This window comes from Stegodyphus dumicola, chromosome 8 (genome assembly GCF_044657685.1).
Source record: "Stegodyphus dumicola isolate Sdum_Otavi_A_Nest chromosome 8, ASM4465768v1".
Lineage (NCBI taxonomy): Eukaryota > Metazoa > Arthropoda > Arachnida > Araneae > Eresidae > Stegodyphus > Stegodyphus dumicola.
Window position 1 is genome coordinate 56324370 of NC_140775.1, and position 18206 is coordinate 56342575.

The window sequence follows — 18206 nt, forward strand, 5'->3', positions numbered from 1 at the left end:
TTAAATTACAGATATATATATATATATATATATATAAGGAAGAATGTCTGTTTGTGTTTTTGTTTGTTCGCGTTATTGATTTCTGATTAATTATGATAAATTTTTTGCCACATTTAATCGACTAAAACTGAATGTAAGTGAAATATTGGATGGAATTTGAGCTTTTACGATCATTTGATTAGAAAGACGAAAATCATTAAAAACTGCGTGCCATTGTTGTTGATATAATGAGAGAGAATTAGCTTATTTTTCCGTCGAAATTTTCTATGTGCATTTCATATCGCATCAGACTGAAAAATGTATCATTATGAATCGTATTTTTTGCATGGTTATTAGAGAAAAATTACAGCGGTATCGTTCTCTCTGTTTGTTAGCTGCATTACTCTCAATCGAACTTAAATGGCATCGGGTACTTCCGCTAGTTTAAATATAAGAATTTTTATTTATGCATCGAAGAAATTTTTTTTCTAATTTGAGATTGAGACTAGCTTGTTATGATCTGTTTTGAGTTTGTCCCACTTGGGGAATTTTCTCTGAAAACGTATAGCTTCATAATTCATTTGCTTTACTTCAAATTAAAGTAGCTGTCAGTATATTTGAATTACAAAATGTAAACACCAAAATGTCTTAGGACTGCTAAACTTTAGGTTTCAGATAGAAAACAGACACTGATTTGATTTTTCCCTTTGCTATATTATTTATTGTTTATATATATTTCGAAAAATATTTAGCAAGCGAAATTTAAGTTTTTCTAAAATATTTTTTTTTTATTTTGTCAATAAAATTTTTCATTTTGTTAAAACAAAATTCATGAAATTTAAGTTCGAGACTACCGTCGTAAATCGCCAGAATAGCCCACAGAGCAATGTCCCACTCAATTTATTACCCAATACAGGTTAAACTCTGAGCTTAACTCTCTGAGTGACAACTCAGAGCCTTCTATTTATAACACTGCTCGAAGAGCAAAATAAACACTTCTGAAAGTTTCTAGAAAACTCACTCCTCGAAGATGCGATTCTGAAAAACTTTCATAATGTCCCTAAGTTGATTATTTCTGTTCTTAGTTATACCATTTGGGGTCAGAAAGGTTCATTAGGAGGTTTCTGACCATATTTTTGATTCTTCTATCTTTGCAATTCAACCGCCAGTGGACTCAGAATTAAAAAAATCTAGAGTAGTGGTATGAGGTCCTTTACCAACAATCTACTATCCAAATCTGTTTCTTTGGAACAGGCCCTTCAAGGCCATTTCTCTTTCCCCAAACCTTGTCTGATAACTATGGTAAAGACTGATGCAGAAAAAAAAAGTCAAATCCTTTAATTTGCTAAAATTCCTTCATTTCATCTGTGCGATGATAACGACACACACTACGATCGTAAATGAGGCTAGGTTACTACGACCTTGAAGTACCTATTTTAAAGTAATGGATTAGAATTATAGTTATTAATTACTATATTAAAGGTACTTTTTAACTATCCCTGATATAAATATTTGTTCTTTATGGCATGAATTTTTTTAATTTATTTTTTTTTATTTTCGTTTTAGGAACTTCTTCGGTCAAGGAAGAAACGTCCTGTCCGCGTTTCCTGGCTGTGCATTGTAGAATATGTTCATCTCATCAAGAGGAAGGTTGCGACAGTCCGGATAAAGTAAAACAAAAAATATGAGGAGATCTCCGTCTCTGTCCCATTAGTTTTATAAATACAAACCTCGACAGACCCTGTAAGAAAAGTAGTTTTTTAAAGAAAGACTCCCCATTCTCTCACAGTGTACAGAAATTTGTGCAGTTTTCCTTAAAATGCATTTTTTAATATACATAATATATATATATATATATATAAAGTAAAAACATTTAGAAAGAAAACTGATGCCTTAATCTTGTGTGTCACTTTCGTTGGTCAAATGTGAAATGCTCTAAGCAATGATATCATATCCACCAAAAGCACGCAAATTTCAGAAAATTAGCTTAGATCACTGCAATTATTCTACATGATGGTAAGGCGTGTGCAGAAATTCTTTCAGTGCCTATTTGCTCCTCTATTGAGAAACATAGTTTTTAATTTTATAAACATCTGTCTGAATTATTCTTATTTTAGACTGTTCTTTCGAAATATCTAAGTTAATGAGTGTAAGTTAATATTTTAATTTTATTCTAAGCATATGTATTTTTCAGTTCTTTCTGTCAATATTGTTTATTACTTTGCTATCGTTTTTAATTCTTTCGGAATTCTGTGGCAGCAATTTCTTTATCTCTAGTTCTGATAGATGATGATTTTTAATTCTTATGGAATAAAATATATTGGGATAACAAATTATTTGTGTAATTTATTTTTAAATTTCGTTTTTTATGACACAAAATCATGTTCAGTTTTATAAAAATATTTATATTAATGTCTTATTCAAATATTTATTCGGATTTAGGGAATAAAATGATCTTTTCGTTTCTGTGAAAAGGCTTTATTATTTTGGATAGATTTTATTTAATGTTTATTCATTAGTGCGCTAACATGGGAACAAAATGCTATACATGTCTTGCCAATTATAATTTAAGTCTTTTGAATTGATTCTGTTAAATATTAGTCAATCATTTCTTATTTTTACAGAGGCAGAATGTTACGTAATAATTAGAATTTAAATTAAATGGAATGAAACTACTATTAACTTACAACAGCCGTGGCCATGAATTAAATTTTATTGATTTTAGTAGTTTTTAAACAATTTTAAATTGTTCCTAAATTTAAAAAAGAAAAGAATATTTTCGTATTTATTTGATTTGGCGAGCAACATTAAACCATTTTATTAACGCTTATACGGCTTATTTTAATTAACTTACTGATCTTCTAAAATTTCTTAAGATAATTAAATTTTAAATTTAAACGAAGTAGTATGCATTCATTTAATTTCTTCAAAATGTATTATAATGTATTACAGTATTTTCATCTCTAAGCATAACAATTTATGTCAAAATAATTTTTTAATAACTAACTATTTTATGCATGAAAGAATTTCGGTAAAACTGCATATCCACTATCAGCAACAGTCGTTTCTCTATTAAAATATTGCACTATTCTAAAAAACAAAAAAGTTCTGTATTTTAAGTTTTTTTCAGCAGAATTAAATTACATTTCAAGAAAAATCACAGTCAACGACATTATTTGTCTTCTAACTGCATTTCGTCAAGCTAAAATTGAATTAAGCTATTTTAAATGTCAAATAGAATGTTTCATACGTATAATAGTTCTTCATTTGCAGACGTTTCGATTTGTGTGTTGCATTGCTTAGAGCATTAAGTGTATACATAGTTTCGTATTTTGCATGTTCCAATTTTTATTACGCCTTGCGTTGGAGCATTAGCTTAAAATTCTTGTGTTCTTAATGAATCTGATCTGTTTAAAATCAATAAGCGGTTAATGTTTGTAGTTTCGTAGCTTAACTTCTTTGAAGTTCAATTCCAAATTCATGAAATCCTATTCGTGTAACATATCGCCATACCCGTGGTCCTTTTTGCTACTTATTCTAGTTTGCTACCGGGACCGTCCTCTTTCTTGTCTCAGACACGTCCACGTAATTGTTTAACTGGAGGCCGTTAATGTAAAATCGTGTTATGAATGTCTTAAATTATGGAGTCTAATAAGAATCGTCTGATAATTTCTGTCTGAGAAATATTATTTTACTGTTAAACTTACGCTTGCTGTCGTAAAACAAATTACTCGTTTTTAATCAAAACTTTGTTGCCAGTACTTACCACTTCGTTATGAATATTTCATTAAACCCACAGAATAATTTCGAAAAATTTTAATTCTAATATTTTTTCTTATATCTTTGCATTTTACATCCACACTGATTTTCTTATTGTAAATAACAAACTGTGGTATTATTTAATATGAATTAAATGCTTTTTATTAGTTTTAATCAGTTAAGAAATTTTTCATTTTTAACATATTGAAATAGTTTCTTTTGTGAAAAACATAACTTGGTATTCAAATTTAAAATTAAGTATAAATTTTTGAAACAACTGTACTTTGATATGTACATAAGATACTTCTACTAAAAATTATATCATCTCTAAAATACCTGCGTCCCGATGCTTTTCTGATATTTCTCGGGAAATAAAATGGCGCCGCTTAGAAAAACGACGCAGCGAAAAGATTTTCTGCCTACATATTTTATCACCATATCTTTCACCAGCATACTTTTGCTCCTTGAAGAAGAAAGATCAGTGTCAATTCTCTTGAAATGCATAGAGCATTTCTCTAAATTTGCTTAGTTGTAAAATTCTCGACTACTTCTAGGTGGTTTAATTTAAAAACAAATTTTATAAAAATCTTTGATATTTTGAAATATTTTCTTAGTATGTGAACTTGCATTATATTTTCAAATTATTTCATGTTAATAATTCATCAAGCAACACAGTTCAGTGAAGCGTACATTCCTTCAACAGGCTACATTTTATTTCGGAGCATAAGGCAGCATCATTTCTTTTTTAACGTATGAAATTTAATTTTGAGCAAATTTTTAGTTCTTAAAATGAATTTCGTAAATACTTTTCCTTTAATCAAAGGGAAAAGAAAAATAAGATCCACCATTCTGTTGGATTAAGCAAAATTCTTTTATGCATTTGTAATACATCACGCTGATGCATTTCAGACATTTTTATGTTAATGTTATGAAGTTAATATGATTTTATGTTCTATGCTAATTTTCTTTATACATAATATGTTAATTCACTTTAATTATGTTAAAATGCTGAAATTTGTTATTTTCATGTAAATGTAACACTTTTCTATAACAGAAAAATGATGTACGCCTTGATTACATAATCTTCAAGAAACTAGCCAGACGCACATCTTTACAATTCATACTGACATCAAAATATCTAATGAAGTAAATTTGTATAAATTATACATCGAAGATTTCTCATAGGTGCATATGTTTAACAACATAGTCATATACTTCTTACAGGTATATGATTCGTACGGTTGGTAAAGTAAATTGTTTTTTCATCGCTGAAGCTATTATACATGGAATATTATTTTTTAGTTTTCTTTGATGAGAAGGTGAATGCCAAATACAATCGCGCTTTAGTTCCTGAAGTGGTTAGGCAGACAATCATTTTCACTGAAATAAGTATTCCATTGCATATATGTATAAATGCTTTTAACAGTAAAAATGAAAAGGTCAGTATCAAATATAAGCATACTGATATACTCTTCCTTGGACAGAACGTGCTAATGCTCGTCATTCATATTTGAAATTAATGTGCACTTTAAAAACAATGAAGTATTGAAATCAATTTTGAATTTCGAAACAATCGCTGAAAATTTATTTTTAAAATGCTAAGAATTTTAATTTTATTGTTTGCAAAACTATATTTTAAATTTTAATAATTTACTTAATTATTAAAATGTCTTTTTATTCTTTTACGCCAATCAAGCGCATAAAAGTGTTAAACAGTTTAGCTTAACATTTAATAGTTGAAACGCTAAACTCAAAAAATAAACTGGTATATATATATATATATAGGCTACTGCAAATTTTGGAGAATTTTTACCCATCATAACATGAGACTACTTGTACTGCAGAAAAATTGGTAGGGAAAAGTATTTTATTTTTTTATAATCATCAACTTTAGAGAAAATTGAGATTTTTTTCAAGTCATCACACGAACTCCTATAAGTTGCTACTATTTCTAAAATGAAACAAAATGTTAGAAATAATTAATTTTTAATAAAATTTTCAAATTATGATCTTGCTTGAGAATAGTCAAAAGAAATTATAATGTACTTACTTGATAAGATATCAAACATTCTCATCATGTAAAGACTGTTTCCGGTTGGAATTTCAAGCTAGGACCTCCAGTAGTGTGCGGTCAAGCTGCTTTTACCCACGAATTTTTGATCCTGACAACTATTTCCAATAAATTTCCCTAAGAACAAGATTTGGATAGTTTGACGTTCACACCATGAACCGAATTCATTGTTTTAGCATAGTAATCCTACCTGGTGTGTCATTTGCAACTTTATACCACTTTTCGCAATTTAGTATATAATAGGTACTTATAATGAAGAGTATCTTTTAAGTTACCTATCCATATTTAATTTATCACCTTAAAAGCTGTTTAATACCCGTAAGCACTATCAATTTTATTGCTAAATTCAGTGACAATCAAGCAAGAATTTTAATCGGGTACAATATATATTGAATGTACCTTTACAGCAGTTTCCGTCTGCCGCATTTATATGTACCTATTTAATTATTATTAAAGGGACCAGCGATAAAATCTTACCTTCTCTGTGTTTTCAAGGAGTTTATTTTCAATAATGAAATGAGATGCTTTGACTTTTATATGCACATTTTTATAGACTTTTTATTGTGTTCTTTCCTTGTTTGAAAACTTGTATGCAAGTAAAAAAAATTAATTTAATATTAATTTCATTTTTAGTTAAGCTTTATTCATAAAAATTGTCAGCAAAATATCTCCCGAAAGTGAATTTACCTGACACCCGACACGATTATATGACAGAACAATATCTCGCATTCAGAGCATCAAAAAAATTATGTATCCTAAATGTAAATTACTTATTATAATTTCATTTCATTTAATAAAAATGTTTTCAATATTTACGCTCATTTACTCAATTTAAAAGTCAAAATCGTAACATCTTTTTCCAACAAGTTTTAGAATGAACAATAAATTAAAATAATATTTCTTCAAGCTTACAGAAATCTGGCACTAAGTGAAAAATGTCTCTTACTAGATCTAAAAGGTGCATATTAATTAGCCCATAAAATTTTGTTTTTATGCAATAAAGTCGCATTATGGTAAACAGAAGGAAATTTAATAAAAGACAAAAGCCATTTGTAAAAAATACATAATAATGTGTTTAAAAATACATGTCGAACTGATGACGAACAAGAACTGATGAAATTTAATAATGAGTTCTGTTAAAGAAAAACGTTTGGGGAAGCAATTGTTCATTAATTTCTATTAATTTAGTGATCTATACTGCGATTACATTAAGCTTCAAATAAAGTATATTTTAATTTGGGAAGAGATTAGTTGCCTAATAACCGTTTGTCAAAACCCGTTAATAGAACAAAACTTTGCTACAGAAATCATGACTGCAAGGAAAATGTTTCGAGTAAACATTTATATTTTCTATTTATTTGCTTATTGTGAATTTACCTCGCGCCGTTAACAATTTATAAATGTACGATTCCAGAAAACATTTTACATAACCATTTAATCATGTTTAAATAAAAATATTTTAATGCGATCTGGAATGTTTGATGATCAATAAGAAGATAATAATAAACTAGATAATGACTGTATTTAAGATGAAAGAGAATAACATTTATAATAACTCCGTAGAGAATATAAAACTAATGATAAATTAGATAGCCTTTTAATGATGTTTAGTAAACTAAAATGTGTCTTTCTCATGGCAAACCTCAACAGCTTATTTTTCTTAGCAGATTTACTCAGGTCTCAGCATTCAGTCCGGAAATGCAACTTAGAGTAAGAAACTGTTCTCGAAAAAACTGAAATGGTTAGCGGATCCTATAATTAAATGACTTTCCTTGTGTAATTCCCAGGCTAGAAAAGTTTAGATGTATACATCTACAGAAAAACCAAAACTGCAAATACAACTTACAAAAGTTACTTTCTTGATTAAATATTGAAAGTATTACTATAGTCTTTGAATACATGATCAAGTTAGGAAGACTGAAACTTTGGATATAGCATGAAGTAAACAAGCTCTGTTAAAGTAGGATGGTTATTTATTTTACATTTGGTACTGATACTAGGCGGGAAAAAATACCAGTTTTAGGAGAAGAGGCGTTATGGGAGTTCAATGAAATCACATCCAAAATAGTATTTAATTGACATTTTAGCTTAATAACGATTAATCGAAATAAATTGTTATTTAAAGGAAATGAAGTATGCTACTATTCTTCGAAAATGGAATATTAAATGCTATAAAAAATATTTCTTATTTTTAATGCTTTATTACAATAAGAGTTCATTCCGTGCAATTTGATTCATGAAAAACTTCAAAATAAGTATAAAGTCGTTCCAAATACAAATGCATTAAACACTCATATCGTGTGCTTAAAATTAATGAAAAATAATAAAAAAAGACTATCTTGATTATGCTTCTTGCTATCTAAATGATTCAGAAAACTTTAAATGCAAGTATTGCCAAAACTAAATAAAAGAAATATCGAGATTGCCAAGTAATAAGGAAAATGTTTTTCAATAATTTTGTCATTTATTATAATGCATCATATATATATCTTTTTCCCCATTCAAATTCATAATATAAATAAAAGGTGAATTTTCTTAGACCAACGGCTCTTTTGTAATCGCTCTAAATGGTAGGAAAATAGTGAGAGCTTTTTTGTGCTTTCCAATGAGGAATTTTTTTGTCTAAAGAAAGGTCCAAAAATTTTATATTCGAGTGTTTAAATTCCGTGTAAGAAAATTTTTACGTGACATAAATTTAAAAAGCAAAAATTATTTCTATTTTTATCCCAACAAATTAAATCTACTTTTAAAGAAATTCATTCAAATATGGCTTAATAACGCAAAAATGAATTCAAAACACTTAACTAGATTTGCAAACCTATGAAGTTTTGCTGATATTTAAATTTATATTTAATTTCCATTTAGCAATCAAATTTATTTCAGAAAACGTTTCTTGAAGCAATATCATATTTTTTATATAAATATAACTAAACCGTGTTGTTTAATCATAGCAAAGTGTAGAATATTTTTGGCTATTAACCTGAACGCTTTCGTTAGTAAGCATACAGCAGAAACAAATTTCTTACGCAAAAGTAAAAGTAAATAATGCATTCTTGAAGGTATGTTTTTAACTTATTATAGCATCATTCATTTTACTTAATGTGTCTCCAGTAATTTGAAAAATACTTGTATGTAAATAATTAGAGTATCATTTATTTTAAAATGTTTCAGTAAATAATGTTAATTCTGTATAACATTGCTACGAAAAATTATCCATGTTTAGACAGCATAAAAAAGTTTGTTACCTGATCTCAACCACTTTAGTTCATGACCGGACTATACCATTCTGGGAGTTTAATTCTTTTTATTGTAAACGTTTTAATACATGTCGTACCATGTCAAACTATGAACCTGCTATTTTAAGGAAAATGTTTCTATATCCTGGCACGCGTTGAAAACGGCATGGTTTAAAAACAAAGAACACTGCATTAGGAATACTTCTTAATATCGATTTGAATATATACCTTTCATAGAATATACATCTCTCGCTTTTAACATAATATGAAATATCGAAAAATAATATATAAAATTATATATTGTATATATATATATAAAGTATAAACGCCAATAAAATTCAGATTCAGATCTTTGGCATATTTTGAGATCGAATAGCACTTTTTTCCCACAATTGCAAATAATTTCTCAAAGAGGAGAGCATACTGCATGAAATCTAAATTTCTTCCCATTTATCTCATACTGCCACTACTAGAGATTTGGAATGATCAGATTTAACCAAATATGGAAAATCAATGAAAGAAATTCAAGGAATGTAACGTTAATAATAAAATTAAATAAATGAAAATGCTACGTAAAACACCCGAGATTTAAATATTTCAAGCATAAGCAAGTTGGAAATAACCATTAAAATTAACAGCTCAAAAATAACATACTTCATTTAGAAAATATATCAATTCTTTCTGTCTTAATGTTCTTATCAGTATTATATAAATAATATATAATCTTATAATAGATCTTAATTATTTTTAAAACGCGAAAAAAATTCCCCGATACCATGTGAAACATTTAATTTCAAAATAAAAATAATATGCATTCAGAACAATCTTTAAACTAAAAATAAGTATAAATTTAATAAAATTAAGGAGCAATGAAATATAAATAAAATAATTTTGGAATTAATTTTTAAGGTTTTTTTCCCTCCTTCACAAATTTATAACCTGTAAAGGATTGGACTAAAAGAGATACAGATTACTTTGATTGCTTTTCTAAGATTATTTTAAGTTTTAAACTTTAATTTGTGTCTTTGTTAGTTCAGAAACAGGCTAATTTATTTACTTCTTTTGTTGCACTACCCCCCTAATTGATGATGCAACAAAAGGCGTATTTATTATTATTATTATTATGGCATGTTTTACTCCTTTCCTTGCAGTTTGCCTTTGTGCTTCTTGTTTTTAGTTTATACCGAATTGAATACGGGCTGAATTTTAAGCGTACTTTTTATTTTAAATTATTTTGCAGTGTTACCATCACTAATTGATACTTTAGCGCAGAAGTGGATTAGGTTTAGAATAGGCTCACATATGTTCAAAATTATATAACTTTTTATTTATTTACTGATATAAAACACTATCAGCAGTAACTACATAGAAAGTAATAAAATATATTGTATCTATAGCCATATATATTTATAATTTAATGTAATTTTTCGCTGAAAAACTGATACTTATGCATAACTCTGTTAGTGGCAAGATCGCATATTTCCAATCAAGATATTTTTCACACAGAATACCACTGAGATGCGATTTAAAACTATTATGACATGACCTTGCTTTGAAAAATGTTCAAGTCCTTTATTTACTTTAATAATTTTGGTATAAATTTTACAAGCTTTATATTATTAAAAAGTTGTAGTATACAAAACAAAGTAATAAACTACGTGCAAAGACTCATTATTGGTTTCACAAACTATCAAAAGAGTTATAAAACTGAACAGTCAGTTTTAAGCAGTAACTTAGCTTTAAAGAAATGATAACAACTTCTAAATTTTTGTTTTCTATACTAAACCATTCTTGTATTCTTGTACTACAGAATATAAATTATTTGCTTTCTAATAAATGTTGTCTTCATTAGGCATTCTTTTTCCATTGTAAACACATTAGAAGTTTTTAAAGCTTCTGCTTTTAAAAGGGTTTAAAATGACTTCCTTAAATATAAATGTTAAATGCACATTAAAACAAAACTTGCACATTAAAACAAAACTTTAAAATGAAGGTATAAAGCTCTCTTTTCAGTTCTTTTATTCTCTGACTTCTTTTATTCTCTGAATATGAAATTTAGATATATTTTTCTAGCGAAATAAAATTGAATTAACTACGCTATTATTTATACAACTAATAATTTAACTTTTCTAGAATTTAATCAGCCCTTTAAATTAGCAATTTTTCCCTTAAAAAGATTAATTTATCTAAGTGTCAGTTTTTAAATCAAAGACATAAATACGCAAGTGATAATTAATTACTTGACATTGCAAGCAAAAATGTAAACAAAAATTAATAAATGTAATATACACCATACGCATATAAGCATACAAAGCATTTTGATCAATAACTCTTACTAAAATATTTTAAACAGAAGTAACCACATATACATAATCAGTAATATTTCACAAAATTTTTATGTTTATTTAATTCAGTATTTCCAAACTTAATTTTGAATACAAGTGTGAATTAAAAATTATCTGGCTATAGAGTATTAATTGATTATCTGCGCGAAAATCTGACAAAATGTAATTGTTTTTAATAATGATGCTATTTTTGTTGATTCAAGAAGCGCATAAAATGACTGAAAATGGCTAAGTATTACTAGAGTTCTTTCAGTTAATATAAAATTATTTATATTTATTTTATAATCGTATTCTTAATTTTAAAATTTAAAAAGATATGAAATATATTCTTACTATCAATTTGAAATAAAAAGTGAAATACTTTTTGCATTTCTTGAAAAGTATTTGCATAATATCTTTATAAAAGTATCTCTTCATAATCGGAATATATAACGTAATTATAAGGAAATTATCTATTGCTATTTAATGCTTTGTTTATTATGTATTTGGCATTCGATCCAATTAAATAATAAATATTTTGTGTTCAATAAAATGCACTTACTATGAGATTTTATAATTGTGGTTTGTTGAACAGTAAGCTGGCTACGTTTTTATTCTTTGAAAATATTACTCTGTTTCTGAAGATCCCTCTATGCACTTCATTATGGTAATATACGAGTACTACGAATTGATATTAATAAGCCTACTTTTTAATTTATTCAGTATCTAATCAAGTTAAATATTATATTTGTGTGATATACTCAGGGCTGGATAAATATTCTACAAAGCTAGATAGTAATAAAATTATTTTGAGTTTCTGATGCTAAATTATCTATTTTACAAAGCCTAAGTTTAAGTCATCTTTATCAGTTATATGCCAAGGTTGAAAGTATATTAACTGCAGATATATCATAAGAAAATGTGCTATTTAGTGAAAAATGTTTTTAAAAAAATTACTTTAGAAAGAACTTTTTTAATTCAACATTCTACAGAGATAATTCCATAATTTTAACTTCATCTTTAATGTTAATTTGAAAACTCTCTTGTACCTGATTAATTCATTTACAATTTTAAAATAAAATATAATGAATTAAATTTAAGCAATCTGTGTTTATTTATTCTGATTAAACCACAGAAACATTTTACTTTCAATAAATATTCTTTTTGTTAAAAGACTGAGAGAATTTTGATCAAAATTAAGTTCAACTTTTTCATTTTTAATGTAATTCTCTTTCTATTAAATTCATAATTTTGAAAAGACTAATTATATATATATATATATATATATATATATATATATATATATATATATTCAAATGTTTGAAAGTGTCCAGACTGTCTCTAATTACTAAAAATTAGCCTCTATTTTGAAATTTCTTGGTATTACTAGAACCTAATTGGAGAATATTTGTCTAGCTGTGGAACTAATTGTGTCTTGTCATAATGAAATGAGGATGAAATGCTTAAATATGCATTTCTTTTAAATTAATATTTTCAATTAAATATTCATTTGCGTCCATTCGCAGAGCTTGGAGAATCATCTTTTGCTGTCTTAAAAGCATGTCGTTAGTAATAATAATGAAATAGAAAAATTAGCAATAATATAGTGTTTAAAATATTTTAGTGCGATTAGTAATTTGAATTTTTCTGTATGAAAACTACGCCAAGTTCCCAGTGCCACAAATGACAATTTATGAGTTCGTATGACTCTAGCGTATCAATTCTTACCTATAAAAGTATAAGAATAATTAAAAAATAGTTTTCGAAAACATAAACTTAGAGCAGCAAATAAAAGTAATTAAAGCTTTTTTATGAGACAAGCATTTAAGATTATAATGTTTGAAAACTAACTGTGCAAATATTTAATAATAATATTATAATCTAATAACCTAAAAATAATTAGAACCTAACAGACCTAACAAAATACTTGAATACTAATAAATAAAATATGCAAAAAAATCTGGTTCTAAATCTATGACGAATTTTTTATTTTATGAATTTCAATATTTTTCTCTGTTTTGGGGCATATTTGAAAATGCTGATAGAAATAACAGGAAGATTTCTCGAGAGTTACCATTAGATTAACTATTACTCCAATAAAGTAGCGATACGAACAGAAATATTCTTGCCAAATTTAGAACGATTTATTTGCTGAATAAACTTATTAACTTCAAGTTCCAGCGACTAATATTTTTTATGTTTCTAACCCTCACTTTTTTTATTTAGCTTTCAAGAAGAAATTTAAAAAATAAATAAAATAAAAATAATTTAATTATTGAAAAAATAATAAAACTCGACAGCCCCGGTAAATTAATTAGTACAGAAGAATTCTTTCGAACTAACTCTGTCCCTCTTTAACACTTTCCAGGCAGGTGTACGTTTTTGGTGAAGTGCCAGTGAGTGTTGAGTTTCACGTGGTTGTACAATACTTCGTAATTCGGGCATTTTTCTCTTTAGCCTAAACTTTAATTTTTCATTAATTTAATATATAAATATGCAATAAAATATCATTTATTTAAATCCAAGTTACATACCTAATTTACACCTTTTACTAATTTACTAACATTTAATAATATTGTAAATTTATAAAATTGAGATAAGACTTTTAGTACAGTTTTAAAATCTAAAGATTACTTATGGCAAGGACTAAAGCTTCCACTAAAGGCGTCAGAAGTTGTTAAGACACTTTACGGCTGAAGCATAACTTTATTTCCTAAAAGACCTTTAAAATAATGGACTGAAAACTTTTATTTATACATAATTTTCAAAGATTTTTCTTTGATTGTACCAATGAATTTTTTATTATATAGGAAACATTAAACAAAGATGTTTGGTTATGCAAATTTATATTTTTTAGATTACCTAAACATTATAATTTTTAGACCAAATTTTAAATGCTATTATATTTGGCAGAAAAATGCGTCGAAGCTTTTCCTTTGTAGTACTACATATTTTCTTCTTCACGTTCTCCGTGCCGAAAAGAACAGATCAGTCATTTTATTCTTCACACTTAATGAAAAGAAACCGAACAATTTTTTAACATTTATTGGCACGGCATTTACTATTAGTCTCCTCTCATCTTCATTTGCAAACAAAAGTAAATATGAAGCAAAAAACGTCATCGATTACTTGAAATTAAGAATCTTGAATAAATTTATTTGACTTATAAAGTAAGTCAAAAATCTTAACTCGCTGTGCAAATTTTGATTGCTAATGTAAAATCAAACAAAAGGAAGTAAATAAAATATTTTAACTTTAAAAGAAATTTATTTTTTTCTAAAATTTTAAAGCAAACAATTTTTAACAGTTTATTGAATTCACTAAAAAAACTTTAAGTTACAAATTTCCTTCTTTTATGAGTTTTTCATCATTTTCGGTTAAAAAAGTATTTTGGTAACGGAAGACAAAATGATAAGTTTTTATACCTGTGCAATGAGAAACATATTTTCCTGCTTTTGATTACAATGGATATTGAATGATAAAATAACTATTAATATGAAGTAATAAAATATTGTAAGGATGAAAAACAGCAAAATTGCAAAATTAAAAAAAAAAATACTAGCAACGTAAAATAAATTTGTAAAATTAGATAAATAAAGAAAAGTACCGATGATTTTTTTTCAATTAACGTTAAATAAGAATGAAGTTTCATTTTTGATTAACGTAATTTTGTTAATAACTAATATGAGTTGGAAAAAATTCAGTCTTTTATTATAGAAAGGTAACAGTCTAATAAAGCCTGATCATAGAATCCTGAAGTTATTAATTTTTTTAAGTAATTTCGTTTTTTCTTTCGCGTATAACACATTATGTTTTTTCGGCAGAATCATTGCCAATTTCACATTGCATGATACTTTTAATTTATCGTTCATATCACAATACATACATATTAAAGTGAACCAGTATATTATGTCACTGAAAACAACAGACTTTCGATTAATATTTTGAAACTTTTCAATGACAAAAATAATATTAATAGATTGTTTTATGAGCTGTGGCTTCAGTGCAGTGTTTCTTATAAATGTGTAAAACGTATAATCAATGAAAGACAATTTTTAATTTCAGTATGTAATCTCTCTAATTCTTCTTCCTCTGTGTTTTTGTCTATCTATTATTACTGCATTGTAGAAAGATTAAACATAGGTATTTAGTTGGCATATTTATAAGCAATATGTTTCCTCAAATATAAAATTCCATTAAATATTCATATTTAGATTACAGTTACAGATCAAACAAAGTTCCATTAGAGTTAGCTAAAATTATGCTTCTTCTTAACATATTCTGATTTCATAGCATTTTAACGGGTGAAAACAGATGTACTGTCTTAAAAAGAATAATCTTTGCATTCAAAATATTACTTATTCTAAATATATAATGTTACTTGTCTGAGAATGTTTGGCATTTAATCATTGATAAAAATCTAAATATTTAATCTAAAATTCCATAAAAACAATACCTTTTAAAATAGAAGCAATGGAATAGAATACATCCTTTCCATATTTGAATTTTAACAAAAGAAAATGGAGACAAAATTATGCCATTATTGTTTTACATTCCATTGCAGGGTAAAAAAGAATTTCTCTTTTCAAATACTTTTAATCTTCTAAATAATAAAAATAATCTTATTTATACACACACAAAAAAAAAAAAAGTTGTGCACTGGGAATTGTAAAGACTATCTGCATCTTCAAAGCGGTAAATATTTTGTTCTTTATGTTTCTTTTATTTAAAAGGAGAAAGCTTTAGATAGTCAAATATTAGCGATAAAGTAACGTTTAATTATTAGATATAAAAGAATGCGAGAAGAACTAATGGCATTTTATTGACTAATCCTGCCTTTATAGCTTAGTCTCTTTATAATTCCTCTGAAGCTTCTCAGCTTTTTTGAACAAATAATTTTGTGAAACATTGCCTTGTACTGTTCGTTTCTCTTTGTACAAGAAATTGCTCAATCAGTGTTTCAAAATGCTTTGAAATAAGTAACATCTGTACTTGAGCACCGCTCCAACGCATGCATAATTATATCAGAATAAAATTTTAACAATTCCAATGATAATAAAATGTTAGCAGATATTTCTTAAATTTCGTTCATCGATCCATTATATAAAATATGTAAAAATTCATTTAATTCGTTTGGCCGCATCCCAGCTTTTCAATACGTATTGAAAATTAACAAAAGTTATGATGAATGCTTAATAAAGATTATGTCCCTATAAAAGGCAATTTTATTTAAAAGTCATATCTTTCGTATTTTTTTAATTGTTTTTCTTTCTATTTATTTAATTAGTCATCTCTAAAAGTGCTTTAAAAATATTGCCTTGATTGTCAAGCAACCTGTTATTCTAAAGTATTTGGTTCTCAGGTACAGTTACTAGTTACATATTGTCTCTTGTTTCTATAACATGAAAATGAAGCATTTTTTGGTTACAAGAAAAATATGTTGCTAATAAGTTGGCAATTTACGACTACTATTTGGCTTTATGTCATTTTCTTCAAATAGGGACAAAGGAAATATGGAATTATGTGTAAAAACTGAAGATGAGCATTCATTGAACAGAATATCAGGTCAAAGTACAATAAAACAACCCTTATATTCTTATAATACTTGGTTATAAACAAAGATAAACTGAATTGGCATCAATTACGTACAAAATCTAATCTTTCGTCAATTAAAACAGGATATTTTTATTCATTCTTAAAATGCAAACTGAACTGAGATTATCTGCTGACTACTAAATATTTAAAAGGAAATATAATGTTATATTGATTTTCTTTTCATTTTGTACTAAATTTTGTTAGCTTTATCTTTTGGCTAATGTAAATTTTGTGAAATATTAAAGCAAACATTCAAGATTAAAATTTAACAGGATAATGATTCAAAAGTTACTTTGACCTGAGTTCATTTGAAGACGAAAATAATGTAAAACCTGATAAAATAAATAAAAAATATGTTTCTTATAATTGTTTCAATACGAAATTTTTATTTGTATACATTTAAGATAAATCTCATCTTTTCTCACAAAATTGTAAAATTGTAAAATAAAATTAACTATGCAATTGTGTCTGAGTTTCCTTTTCTTTTCCACTTCCTTTCGTTTACACTTCCATATAACATTTGCCTGCATTTGGCGAAGATCATCTTATGGACGCAGTATAAAGTAATTTGGAAAAAGAGGAAGTAACTTCATAAATCACACTTCTTTGTAAATAATATGTGGCCGGAAGTACCTTCGATATTGGCTCGTGTGAATTCGACTTCCGCTTGAGAGTATACAGTGGAGTTGACAAAAGTGCTAAAAACACAAACGTAAATTAAAATAATTTTCTGAATATATGTTGTCAGCTTTCCGAAAAAGTACCTTTCTGTTTATCTCGGTATACTCATCACGAAACTGATAGGAAAGTAGTAGCAAATAAATAAATGTCCAGAAAGTTACTTTTGTGGTTTTTCATTATTATCTTCAAGAAAAATTATTTTAATACTGTATTTTATAAAGGAAATAAAAACAAAGACATTTTAATTTTTGAAGAAATGTTGACTAAAATACTTTAAATTATTGTGATACTATATACTTAATTCTAAAATTTTCTGTGCGTAGAATTACCTTCAAACTTCATTTTTATTCACGAGTCCTATTCATCTTTGAATGCAGAAACTAACAAAAAATTAGCCTTTTCTCACAATTATTTTGCACACGTTTACTATGAATACTTCATAATTGAACTTTTATAGAAGTTTCATTAAGGAAGAGGGAATACAGACCTCTTCTACAAGTAATTCTATCCATCAATAAAACTGATATTTTGTATCTGTAATTATAATAAGGTTAAAAATTT

The 18206-nt window shown here is 26.8% G+C and overlaps 1 protein-coding gene across 1 annotated transcript in view; it reads left to right on the forward strand.

Moving 5' to 3' along the window:
* LOC118190295 (uncharacterized) overlaps positions 1 to 17425 on the forward strand; it is a 340692-nt gene extending 323267 nt beyond the window's left edge. The window contains exon 3 of the mRNA XM_035360992.2: positions 1546 to 17425. The gene's annotated coding sequence lies outside the window, so the exon portion shown is untranslated. The remainder of the gene's footprint in view (positions 1 to 1545) is intronic.
* The last annotated feature ends 781 nt before the right edge of the window (positions 17426 to 18206 follow it).